Below are 14094 nucleotides of genomic sequence, written 5' to 3'. Positions count from 1 at the left end.
GAAATTGTCTTGAGAGAGAAGAAGAAATAGGAAAGAGAGACAGTGTAGACATATATAATATGAATTTATCCTATTTTAGTAGAGGTTCTCTGATAAATAAAGGCTCAAATGTCTAAGGTCCCCAAAATTTTAAATATTTAGTTAAATACCTAAAGCTAAGAAATCAATTAAGTGAATATTGAAATAAAAAATTCAATTAGTATATTAGAACATTATAACACATACAATGTTTTAGAGCACATTTAGAGCACAATGTTTAGAGCAAATTTAGAAACTACATTTTTCCGAATTTAGAATCCAACGTTATATTTTCTGATATGTTGTTAAGCTGCCCAACCTTCTTCATTGACAAACCTTCTGACTTATCACGGTACACATATGGAATTTTTAAACTCCGGTACATGTTTTACAACATTCAAGAATTCGATTCCAATTATTCGAGAACCTTTGTTAGAACCCTAATAGCGACTTTGCTCCGTCTTCCCAAATATACCTTCATATGTCCTAGCAAAACTCATTTTCATTTATATAATTGCTTTGTCCAAATAATTCTTCTACAGAAATCCATTGTGGAAGGTATTTACTTAACTGCATATCTTCTTGGTAGAATTTCGAGCATAGTGACTCAATAATAGCTAAACCAGCAATAGATTCCGTAGACTCATCAAATTACGAGAGTGAAGATATTTCAGCCACTTTTAATTCGTTGGGACAGAATTATCAGAGAGTGACGAGCTATCAGTTTTCCTTAGATATTTATCAATAAACTTGATGGTCCTAAAATCTTTAAATTAAGGCTTTACCAACTTTTTTCTAATCCTATATACCTCCCTTTCTTTAACAATACGATACCTAATTTCAAAGGAAACTTCCAGAAAATTATGTTCAAGACTATTATAAAAGCATATATTTAGAAAAGGCTTATTTTTTTCTCTATTAAGTTCATTTCTGTTAAGATGAAGGATGTGTGACGCCATATGCCTCTCCAATTTAGAAAAACTATAGCTACTTCACACGTTATTTTTCTACAAACAACACCCAATCTTATCTTATTTATTTCTCGCTTAATTACAAATAGCTACTGACATACTTTCGTCTCTTTTTACTAGAAAACAAGCATTTTGCTTTGGGAATCATAGGCATTGCATGCGAATTATTAAACGTTAGTTTTGGTGTACGGATTCAGAGCCATCATCTGATGTTGAGGTTGTTGCTGTTTTTGTTATTTCTATCTTCAGGTTATCCAAACTTGTCCAATCTAGAAAAGGGATGAAAAAAATGGCAATGTATAGTGCAGGTTTAATTTGTTGTCAAATTTGTTGCGTTGCAGCCTTGTCGACAAAGAATTTTCAACTTTTACAATTGCTTTTTAAAAGAAGGGTGGGGGAGAAAAGGGAAGGCGGAAAGCAATCTAATGAAACGCAGAGGAAATAAATTCTAAAGGAAATACGGAATAAAAATAATAAGGAAAAAAAGCGATAATATATACCAACAATATCATTTAAACTAAAAGAAAATAACCATCGGTCTCTTGCTTATCCAATGACTAGAATCATTTACACCACAAAAACAATTTATCGAAATTCTTGAAGATTCAAAGACTACAAGAATAAAATTTATCTCCAAAAGATTTTATTTTACTAGGCGAACATCATTCCCTTAAATGGTCAGTTCTTGGAATTAACATTAATTAAACTTTAATAAGTTTAATGAATCAATTAAATTATATGTAATTTCGAATTAAAAGAAAATCAAAATTAGCTGTAGCGGAACATGTTGGCAATTAACCGAACTTCTTTGGGAAAACATCATTAACCCGATTTTCGACTTCCGGTGCTCGTAGTGCAGATTTTTCTAAAATCAATATTTCTGATATAGAGAAGATGCAATTTTTTTTCCATTCGCGGAATATAACTTGACGCCGACTGCTTCAAAATAAATAGACTGTAGAGAAAAAATCTTGTAATATAGGCTTGCTCATTCTATTTTGAACGAACATAACTTGTTAAAAAAATGTCTGAAATGTCTATTACAATTTGATGCTTAAAATATTTCTTTTAAAGAATAATGAACATCAAGTTATGCATAAAAGCTGCACTCGAAACAACTACAGCCCATTGTGTCTTAGTACATAAAAATGATCTGAAAAATCTGAAGCAGAATTTAAATTTGACAGAACAAAGAAAGAGAAGCAGAAGAAAGAATGCGAAAACCTGCTTCCTTATTACAAAAATAAATCTCTTTAGAAATATTTTCTATCTAAGAAACAACGTTTCCGTATATTAGGATAAATGATATGCATTTAAGAAACGTTCAAATAAATTTTTTGATGAAATTTATTTTTAAAAAAGGAATAATAATTTGAAAATTTCGAATGATGTATTTTCTAATATTACTCAACTGTGGAAAAAAACTCGTTAAAAATTTCAAGAATAAAATTGCCAGACTTATCATAAAAATACAACTGATGTTGTAAGAAAAAAAAGAGCAATAAAAAAGGCTTTTTGCTTATTTTGTTGATGCTCGTAATTGTTTTTCCCATGTTTTTAAAAATTTTAGAACTTCTAAAATTTATTTTTTAAGATCTAGATGTTTTAAATTGAATTCCGAAAAAATGTTTTTAAAATTTTTGTTTTGTTTTTGAACGTATTTTAAACAGTCTTTTATTTCATTTATTTTTACTTCTATGCGAAATATACAGAAAAAAAAATATTGTAACTATCAAAATATTCGACACCTAAATTTCCGTTTCAGTTCATTTCAGAACTTCTTCAGTGGAAAAAACTTATTTCTGAAAATATATAGACCTGTGAATAGAAAAACGCAGAATTTTTATTTATGAAGACAAGAAATCTGGCATTGACATTTTCGAATTTAGAACAATTGTTCATGTTCTTAAAAACGTTATAGAGCCGGCATGTGTGATCTTTCCAAAATATTCTTGCATACTTTCTAATAACACCCTTTCTTCCTCTGAACTGCATAAAATCTTAGATTTTTAGCAAAGTCATAAATGCCATGAGTCCTCAGTTTTTTATTTTCGGTGTCTAGAACATAAGTCTTCTGCTTCTCGTAGTGCAATGGTGAAAGCTGAAGTGCATAATGGTCGCCTTTTTATCGCCCAAATGGAACCGAATTTTGACTTTAAATTACAATTTCAGTAATATAATCATATTCCAGATTTCATTTTATTTAACTCAGTGTTTTTTAGTTATATCGTGTATATGCATGAAAATATCCAGACCGATAGACTGTCAGCTCCTAAGCATGCTTGGTTTAATATTGGCTAAGAATCTACGCTATAGATGTCGAAGTCGTATGTCAAGCTTAGTTTGTTTAAGTCATTAGTTTTTGCGATTATAATTGTAAGGATTAATCGAAAGCACGAACCGACAGGAAGTCAACTGCTTGTCAGATTTAGTTAGAAATTTGAAAAAAAAATCTCTATTTTAGATTTTAAATCTATGCATGAAATTTCATCCACTTTATATTTTTCACTTTATAACTATCGTGTTAATTTTCTTTCGATTAGCCGGATATACAGATTTCCTTTAAAAGAATTTCGTTCAAAATTTGACAGTAATTTACAAAATTAGTTTTAAGACTATGCCCCAAATTTCGCAAGCTCAAAGCTTTTTCTATAGTTATACGTGATAATATGTATAAAAATGTGTTTTTGGAATTCAAGGAAATCTAAAACACCGAAATTCATCAAATTCTCGATTTTTCTTGACGATTACAATATTTTCTCTTCAAATAATTCGTGCACGAGAAAATGAAAAATTGTGCATAATAAATATTTGTAAAGGATTTTAAATTATGAATTTAGCTAATTTTAGACACATGTGTAAAAAATACAGATAAACATCTATATCCACAAATAAACAACGGTTTGTCCTATAAAACAAGTGATGCAAAAATTTATTTTGCAGAAATATAAACTATAAAAACTTATTCATTAGGGAAAAATCACTATTTTTGCTCGTAAGAATTCCAAACATTTGAAAACTATGAATTTGGATTATGCTACTGAAAATCAATATTGTTTACCTTAGTGGCGACTATGGAATTAGTTTGGCTTTTGAGTTCTTTTCGAATTAATATCTATTAGTCTCGGAGGATATATGTATCAATAATCAGTTTAATCGAACGTTGTAAATCATACAGTATCAGTACAGACTGATTATCAGAAAAAAATATAGTGTCGCCAGCGAGAGGTGGCGAAAAAAAATTAGTGCGCGAGATGCATGTTTCCCGCCAAATATCTTTTCATTCGTAATCTCGTGCACTGCGCATCGTTTGCACTCATCTACTCAGAAGATATTGATTATTTCCGAGTTCTGTATTGTTACATTCTATTTATTCAACATTTTATAGTTCATCCGCCACCGGAGAGCGCACCTGTTGGACATTCGCCGGAGAATGATTACTTAACAGGTAGGCCGGGGTTTACTCTCTTTTGTGATAGAACTACTGCTTGACTCACTAATTCGTCTTTTCTTGATTTACTAGGCGAACTTCTTCTTGATTTACTTTCATACATTATTAAGTTATCATGGTTTAGATTAAGTAAATTTTTATCCGATCATATTATTTAATTTCATATATCCCTTGCTTGTGATTGACATGTGCCAGAAATCCCTATCAGAATCTTAATCTTAATAGTATATTAGAATCTTAATAGTATATATTAGCACTGTGAAAAAATATATTCCCTATCGATATCTCATGTTATATAAGACCATTTATTTCTGTCTTCTCTTGCCTAATCTATTGTTGAGAGCGGACGTGCTTTGTTCGCGCCTCTTATAAATAAATTATGCCTTCCCGAGATGGATTAAAGCAAATTTAAAAATGCAAAGTCTCTTCACTGTCTTCGAAACTGCCTTCTGATTAAAAAATTATATGCTTGCATACATATATAAATGAGGTCTCATCTAAATAATTTGCTTTTGTATTCTCTGTGTATTTTATTCGCAGTTATCTAGTTGAAATGCTGCTTATTGAAAGTAATCATTGTGAATTTATTTTGTCACCTCAGAGTTAATATTTTTATGATTGTCTTCATCAAGAAGTCATTCTGAAAAAAGAATTATTGATGTTGTTCGTGATCTATTAACTAATTCTTCATTAATTGGTGTAAAATTCAGATCATTGATTGTAGATATCTAACACAAATTGTCTCAATGAAAAAAAATAATAGATACTCAATTAAAAATGCATAACAACAAATTTAACTAGAGGAACGGAAATATCAATTTTTGTTCAGGAGGCACTCTATTACAAGTTTTACAATTCTAATTTAATTACAATTCTAAAAGTTTGAATATTAGCTTTTCTAAACGCTGTATAGTTTTGCTAAATTCTTCTTCTTACCTTTGATGAATTAGCTCTTGTAATGTCGAGTGTCATTTGCCAAATTCATTTCAGACTATACTTTTAATTAAAGTTAAACACAAATATTCATTAGAACGAAACTTTGGCTAACTTATGAGATATAGCATCATTTCAAAACATTCTTTTTCCAAAATTTCTTTTTATTACCTTATGCATTCCAAAAGTTAGGAAAAAAGTTTTGCATAAATATAATAAAAAGTTGTCCACCATCGTTATTCAAAATAATAATAATAATAATAAATAAATAAAAATCATATTTTGTTACAGTTCTCGTGCTGTCAGAAAGATTCGGTGAAGCATTTCTCTAATTTTTATCTTTTATAGTATAACGCTGTTTTATTGTACTAAGAGTTGCTAATAGACCGTTTCAAATAAAGTAACTTTTAAAATTAATTTGAAGATCAATAGGAAATATCATTATATTTTTTACTACAGATAGTTAATGTTATATTTATGGGAAAATGCAACATGCTTGCAGGAAAATTTCTTTGGAATCTGGGATTTATTTCGTTTGTTGCTTTTTGATGTTACAAAATCGCAAGACAGTGTATATTGTTGACAGTTTAAAAAGAGGGCATATAGACAAAATTTGGCATGCGGTCTTATCACCAACTCGAGATCACTAACTGCCAATATTTGGCAGTATATTTTGAACCCTATCACTAAAACGCTAGAAACCCTAAATTTATACTCCGTTTCCATTGCTTTACTTTGGAGACCGAGGCTCGCCATATTGTGTTAAAAAGTCTGGGGGAAACCACTCCAACTGATGGAAATACACCATTTTCTAAAAACTCATCCTCTCCCTCTCGCATCGTCATGAAATCTTTTTACAGGTGGTATTTAGTGAAACTTCGTTCCTTTGGAAAGTGGAACAGTTTCCTAGCTACTAGATTGTTCTCATTGAAATTCCAGTGTAGTGTCGCACAGGGAAATCATCTCATAAATATGCATTGCTGGAGTGCTGCGATAGAAAATCAAAATAATAAATATCATTATGATGCTTAGATATTGAATATTTTGTCTATTTTCGGAAATTAAATTATAATGTGTTTCTTAGTGAAAGTATTTTTCTTCATCGCAGGAATTTTATGAAGCAATTTAAAAGTGTAATAAATAATATCACAAAGTTGGGAAGAAACTGAATAGTCCGCATATTTTTGAAATTCCAGTATTAATGATTTTCCTTCTATAATTTTTTCTATGGTTTAAAACTAATGATAAAGCTTTATAGTGATATTTATGTTCATATAATGTAAGAAAACCTTATAATAAGATTGTTTCGATATTTCTTAGTTTTATAAGGTGTGTTAATATTAAGTACAAGAATCGAAGTAACTTAGAGTACAAGAATCGATGACATTAATCAACCACAATTAGTATCAGAATTTTCTTTTACGTCTTAAACATCTAAACTCTTAGTGCTGCGCTTTGTATTGTTCTCTAAGTGAATTAATGCATGCAAAAAAAGAACTTCTAAAATACGATATCAAATTATATGAATTTTCAATTATCCACATTCATTTTGATAGAAAGTAAAAAAAACAAAACAGAATTGGTTAGATAATAACAGAAATGCTATTAGTGGCATTAATACATTCTTTCTCAAAAGGAAATACTTTTAGCTATTAAAACAGCAGTGCATGCATGCACATGCTCACTGTATCGTTCATACTTAATTTTAGTATATATGTATGTAAAAAATTTTCATGCATCATTTATTAAACGGTTTAATTTTTCATGTAAGGTTTAACTCATTTACAGCTTTCTGTACCTTTATGTCTGTTAAGCTTAATTTCCTTAGTTCGGATTCATTTTTGAGATCTTGTATTATTTGTTCTTCATTTTTGAATATTTCACAGTTGTCGGAAACCGTATAGTCATCATTTAACTCGGAGATTTTTTTTTTTTACTTTTCTTGGAAATAGTAGAAAGGGAAAAATCATGGAGATACTTTATCAGATGGAAGTAATGTGCTGCATTTCTCTAGCATGTGTGTTTGTACTTGTGTGTAATTGCATCATGTTTGTATATGACAGATGGATGCATTGATAGTGGCAAATTAATTCCTCCCCAAATTCTATCTGTCTGCGTCGCTTGTAAAGTGCAAACTTTCAGTTGCAAAGTTATGAAATCACTGTTTCAAACAAAAATTATTTATTCCCTTCGATTAGAAACAATAGATCAAATATCCTAATCATTTGCCGGAATTTTGTGGACGCAGAGCATCGGAAGCAACTCGAATCTTTTTGCAAGCTTACACAATCTGAATATCTTTAAATTAGAACAGAAACTTGCGCAAATGCAATAGATTCCCGTTATAACACGCTCTTGAATTTTATTTAAAGATTAATTCTCATATAGCGCGAAAAACAATTTCATATTACTCTAAAGATATCGATAAAACTTTCATATAGTTTTTGAATTCTTTTGCTCTTGTTTTGGTAATCAAATATATGCCCTCAGCTGCTGCTTCTATATGATTAGTGAAGGTAAAAGTTTAAAAAAATAGAATTTCACAAATGGAATACATTTAAAAATGTAAGAAGGAAATTCCTTATTTAGCTTTTAACAAAATGATATTTCTGAAAGAAGTTAGTTAATTCTAACAATCTATTCGCAGTGAAATAGTGTTCGCATCTCTTTAGAAAAATGCACTACAGTTGATATTCAGGGCTGAAGTATAAATTCGTCTATAGTGTATGTCCTGTTCAACATGATAATGTTGAACGCAATGGTGAGTGACGGCTTTAGAATCTACAGAAATGATCGAACTTTTAGCGAGAGATAATAGGAGCTATATTATTCATACATTCTTAACAAATATATATTAATATTGATAAACTGTCGAATGATGGAAGAATTATAACATGAAGAAACGCATAAACAAAATGTCACACAACACAATTCAGTTATCTAGAGATACACAGCAGGATGTAATGACGCTCATGAATGAATAATATATCATACAAAGTTGCACTTCGTTATTTTGATCCTTATCTTTCCTTAAATTCACATGTTTCATGGAATCAATGGGACCCATTTTGAATGAAGCGTGAATCACTTTCTCACTTGAAGCACGCGCTTTTTATATCGTATTCAAGATCCGCTGGAGAGATGGAAATATTGTGCCAGGACCAGCTGTTGAAACAGATCATGGACCACTTGCATGCATTAAATCTTATTTTTTTATTTATCTCTTCCAATATCGGCTGGAAAGCCTAATAAGCAGAAAAGAAGGACAGTTCATTACGAAATCCGTTCTGTTTCCCGTTCGTAACGACACATGAAACGTGATCGTTCTTTTGAAAACTTTCAAATCCTCAACTCGACACTGTAGTCAAAAACAATATTTTTACTGAGGCCCTGCTTCTCTCGTTTCGATTGAGTGAATGCCACTAATGAGTGAATACCCGAATTGTTCTAGTACAAATGTAAAACGCAAAATGCACACACACAAAAAATCTTCTATGATGTGCGTAAAAGAGAAGAAAGTAGTAATAATTTGTTACTTTTGTATTTCAAATAAAACTTAAGAACTTTCATCTCTGGACTTAGTCTGTTCATAATTTTAAAACGATATCACAATTTGTAGTTGATTATCTTTATTTTCCTCTCTTATATATCTATTTTAACCATGTAAATTTTAGAAGAAAATTTTTTTGAGGCTATGTCTATTATTTGCTTCTATTTTTATTCGTAGATTTCAACTTAGCTTCAGTTAATACCTGTGAGTTTATATACCGCAACAGCGGCTTTTTATCACGCACATTATTAAAAGGTGATGTTCTATGAATGTAAACGGAGCTTGTCGAAGGTTGTATGCAGACATGCTATTCGATCACTTGTAGATCACATAAACTCCTTTGATGATTGTACGTATTGTAGAAATAATACAGTCATATACTGTGGTGGCGTCACACTTGCCATTTACTTTTCGTGAAGAAGATTGCATTTGCATGCTTTTTTGAATAGATTTAATGGAGATGTTCTGACGGTAGAAGTTTGATTTAATCTCTAATTTCAGTTTCTCTCATTCGTTCCTCATAACAACGATAAACAGATGAGCAGAAAATGCTTGCATAGGTTTGGGATATCTGGAGTAAACAAGTAATTTTTTATTGAATATAAGGGCAAAATAACCGTTCTCTTACGATATTAAAGATGTAAACAAAGTTTGTTTGTTTTCGTGATTTGAACTTCGAATTTCATCACTAGAGATATTGCAAATGTCTTACCATGTGATATAAAATTGTTTCATTGCTCTTAAGTTTTCCGTATAAATTTCTATAAGTAAGAAGTTTTGAATCTTAGTTAAACTTGAAAATATTATTACTTATGATATCGGAAAAGGATAATGACTGGGTGTAAGGGAAAGTTCTGTTGCTTTTTTCTACAAAAACAAAAACAAAAAAAATGTTTTTTTTTTAAATTTAGTTAAAATTTAATTCAAAATACAATGTCCTTTGTTAGGTACAACTGTCTGCCAATGTTCTAGCAGTTTATCTAACGTCCTATTCTAATCACATTATTTTTCCACTGACGTCTGGACACCCTCATAATTTATATGTTCATTTCCATGAAGAAAGTTTTGCAGGACCTGAACAGATGACAATCAGATGGTGCAATACGAGGAGAATATACTGGCTGAGGTAAAGTTTACAAACCCAAACTCCCTTACCTTTTTGTAACCACCTGTTTATACACTTGCCACTATTCATCTCCATCTCCTTGGGTGCACCACCAAGTTTGCCAAAAACGGTTCCCTTTTGTGATTAGATTTAAAGAACCATGAAATGTGTTTCGCTTAGTTGATGTGGCACCCAAACAAAGAGTTTGGACACGAAACCACGCCTTTTAATGTAATCCAAAGCAGCAGTCTGATGAATTTCAAGCCTGAAGCCCACCCCTGTGGACGTTTGCGTGGAATTTGTCCTCATCGTACTGCACAGCACTTCGTCATTGACATCTTGGTGATTATTCGGCTTCTTGATTTGGGTTCATCTTTCATAAAAAAATCAATAGTCATCTTTAGTATGTTCGAGTTGTTACTGCGTTCTCTTCAAATACTTCACACAAGTTTTTTTTTTTTTTTTTTTGCCTCCATTGCGTTATTCCCTTTTTGGAACTCATACAACATGCAATGTCTTAAGTGCCTTTTTTCTTCACTCATTTTGACAGCTTTACAAGTTAAAAAAAAACTGACTAAAATATGAAAAAATGTGTATAAATCATCATTTACTAATCTAACTGTTTAAATCCGTTTCAGTTGGATCAGAATTCATGCAAAGGACCGACTTTGCATAAAATTGCACGTATTCAAAAAATACAGAACTTTCCCTTATACCCCCAATAATGCATCTTGTTGAATCGGACAGAATTACGAAAATCAAAAGATACTGTTTCAGCAAAGCACTTGTTGAACAACGTGAAATATAATATTCACTCTGCTTATACTTATGATTCTTAGAAGTTCAGAATGCTTCCATCACTGATTATTTTGTTTTGAACGCATTTCCCAGGATTCGGAAATGTACACCTCCATACATTATTAGTAGTAATGAAGATTATGATGTACCGTAATTCCATAATTGGCAGGAAGATACATTACCAGCACGGTTAAATCCCTTCAGCTGTCGACTTAAAACGAGCATCTGCAGCAAAGCTAAAGCTTTCGACTAATAATTCATTTGTTCGCTTCCATTGGTTCTGTAATCATCGCAGAATGTATTTCTATCCTCAGAGTCCATCACTTAATTCCCAGCATGTTCATTCAAGTTGTAATTGATATTTGTTTATTGCGAAGCATTCACTCATTTGAAATCTTCGTAATCACAGTTGCCACCATTTCTCAAGAGTCAAATTAGCATAAAATGAACGTTGACTTCCCTGACGGGCAGCTCTGTAAATAAGGGTTTATGATAGAGGCTATAAATTATGATAAGGCTATAAATTATTTCTTGTGCATAAGGGACTTTAAATGTTATTTAATCATTTAGTGCAATAGGGTGACCATCATTAAAAGAAATCACAAATACATAACAATAAATTTGAAACTTTTATGAATTTCGTGTTTTTACATATTCAATTTCATTCATAATTCATGATGTAGGAATTTAATTTAATTAAAAAAAATTTAAGGTAGATTTTAAATTATAATACATGTACAAGCATGGAAAACTCTCTTAATTGTTTGATCAATAGCAAAAAAATGAATTATTTAATTTCAATTAAGTATTTTGAAGATTTTAAGCACAAAACGTATTTGTACCTAGAATATTATTATTGAAAAATTTTACGATTGACCTTTTGATTATGGTTTTACGATTGATATCCTAATTATCACAGAATTTCACAGTATTCGTATAAATGCCACTCAGTAAAATTCATACGTCTATTTCTATATATTTTTGCATTTTATTAATTTTTTTTTGTTTTTCATAACATAATGTTCATACAAACGTAATTTCATAACATAGTTTTCATAAACATCCAAAACTGGTTGTATGTCAGAATCTGAATTCAACCCTATCTGAAGGTTGCGTTTGTTTTGTGTGTGTGGTAGTATTTGGGTGAACAGAATCCAAAATCGAGTCCTAACATACGACTCGAATCGAAGTGGAGGGAGGCACTTTGATTTAATGAGCTCATGAAATCCATACTTTCGAATTTGATGACTCAGAAGGCTGGACTTCGATATTTAACGAAATGTTCTTAAGTCAAGGGTACAGTGAGTTTTTAAATCTATAGATTTCTGAGAAAAGTTGCCGATCTATAAGCACAGATATATGCTTATGATGAACCGATTCTAAAAACACCGCGTTATAATAACGAAAAGTAAAATATTCGCTCGTTGACTGGATGTTTGGAATATAGAAAAATCTAAAAATAATTATTAAATAATAATTAATTTTTAAAAGCTGATGCCGATTTTTAATTATTTAATCAATTATAAACAAATAAAATTTCCTGCCCCAAATCTTTAAGCTCAGATTTTTTAAATAAGGTATATCGAATTTTGTTTTTATGACTCAATTTGATTCATTAAATGATTTTATAATGAGTTGTTTTGAACACATGTAACAAAATTCTGTTTCAGTTCCGAATAAACAGTTGATGTATGAGATTTAATTTCCATTTATTTAGTTAATTAATTGTGTCATTTCGGATATGTAAGTGAGTAGCTGCATGTTATTGTTGCAAAATTAAGAAACGTTTATCTTAAATTCCATAAATATATCTGTTGAAATTTTATTTTAAAAACAAAACATACTTGAAAAAATATTTTCAATAAATATTTGTCGTATCGATTCATTTATGTAAATTTGATGAATTTGTTTATAAATTTTGATTCGAAAATTTTGTACACGAATAATTTTAGAAGTCTTAATAATCAATTAGTATATGAATTTAATTAATTATTGGATTAGTACAATTGGTGCCATTATGTAATCTATTTCAAAAATACTAACACTTAGATTATGTAATGTTTATAATTACGATATATGATGAATTATTAAACATAATTAAATTAAACTATTAATTTGGATCAAAGTTGGAAATTTTTAATTTAAAATCCACAACATTATAAATAAATAGCATGGTTATCATGAAAATGTTTTCATCATCAAAATAAATAAATAGCAATGAATATCTTAAGAATTATGAACATCTTAAGAATTCTTAGACATTCATTTAGAGCAAAAATGTATTATATATGATTAAACTTACAAGTGACATAAAATATTTCTATTTACACCCCAGACTTTTGTGATTTTTTTTATTTTGATCTACGAAATTTTCATTTCAAAATTCATTTTTCTTTTTAATGCCCTTTTAAAAGAATTTATTAAAATAGGCTTTTTAAAAAGTTATTTAATTAAATCTTATACTTAGATATGAATTAAACTGACTCATTTCAATTAAGAACTATAGTTTAGTGCTAAAAATGAAAAACATTTATGAATTCTCCAAAAAATTTAATTTGTATTTCAACCTGCTTCACTTTCGAAAATACTTTTTCAGATGTAAAGATAGTAGTTTTTTTAAACAGTACGATAAAACATTCGATTTGATTTAAAATTTTAAAATGTTTTTCATTCTTCCAGAGCAGTTCATTTGTAAGCATTATTTATAATTCTTCTAATTAATTCTAGAATAAATTTTTGATTCCAATTACTCTTTCTGAAAATTCAGTATCTTATTTCATTATGCCCTGGAAAAAATTTGATTTTTTGTAAACTTTACAAAATATTTTTAAACTTTAAATTTTTTTAAAAAAGAATAAACGATTCAGATGAAAGTAACCAAATAACCTTAAAATTACCGACGTTCACCTGTATATATTAAAGTGCAATCAATTATAATAAATAAAATTTAATTTATAGCAAAATTCAGTATCAAACGTTTACTCTCTAAATGATTTGGGGATTAAGATAAATTACACAACGAATAGTCCAAAATTCGTTTCCAAAACAACAAACAATAGGGCTCTACCTCGAATCTTTCGCATCGTTTCTTAATATAGAACGATTACTGTTTAATAATTCAATGAAGAAAAGAGAGTATGACTTTTACTTGACCATTTAGATCCAAAATTTAATATAATTATGATAACAAAACCGCTTAGCAAATTTCATTCATCTCATAAATGAAATTACATTTTTCAGTTTCCGCGTACAAACCGATTGACAAACA

At 29.8% G+C, this 14094-nt stretch overlaps 1 protein-coding gene across 5 annotated transcripts in view; it reads left to right on the top strand.

Annotated features, from left to right (window-relative positions):
- The window catches only part of LOC129971045 (uncharacterized), a 183808-nt gene that overhangs the window by 42755 nt on the left and 126959 nt on the right, over positions 1–14094 (top strand). The window contains exon 1 of one of the 5 annotated variants that reach the window (XR_008784750.1): positions 4385–4437. The exons of the other annotated variants lie outside the window; for them this stretch is intronic. The gene's annotated coding sequence lies outside the window, so the exon portion shown is untranslated. Of the gene's footprint in view, positions 1–4384; positions 4438–14094 lie in introns of those variants that run through there. 5 annotated transcript variants of the gene reach the window in all.

This window comes from Argiope bruennichi, chromosome 6 (genome assembly GCF_947563725.1).
Source record: "Argiope bruennichi chromosome 6, qqArgBrue1.1, whole genome shotgun sequence".
In the NCBI taxonomy this organism is placed as follows: domain Eukaryota; kingdom Metazoa; phylum Arthropoda; class Arachnida; order Araneae; family Araneidae; genus Argiope; species Argiope bruennichi.
The sequence above is the reverse complement of the archived record's forward strand: the minus strand, read 5'-3'. Positions and strand labels throughout refer to the sequence as shown.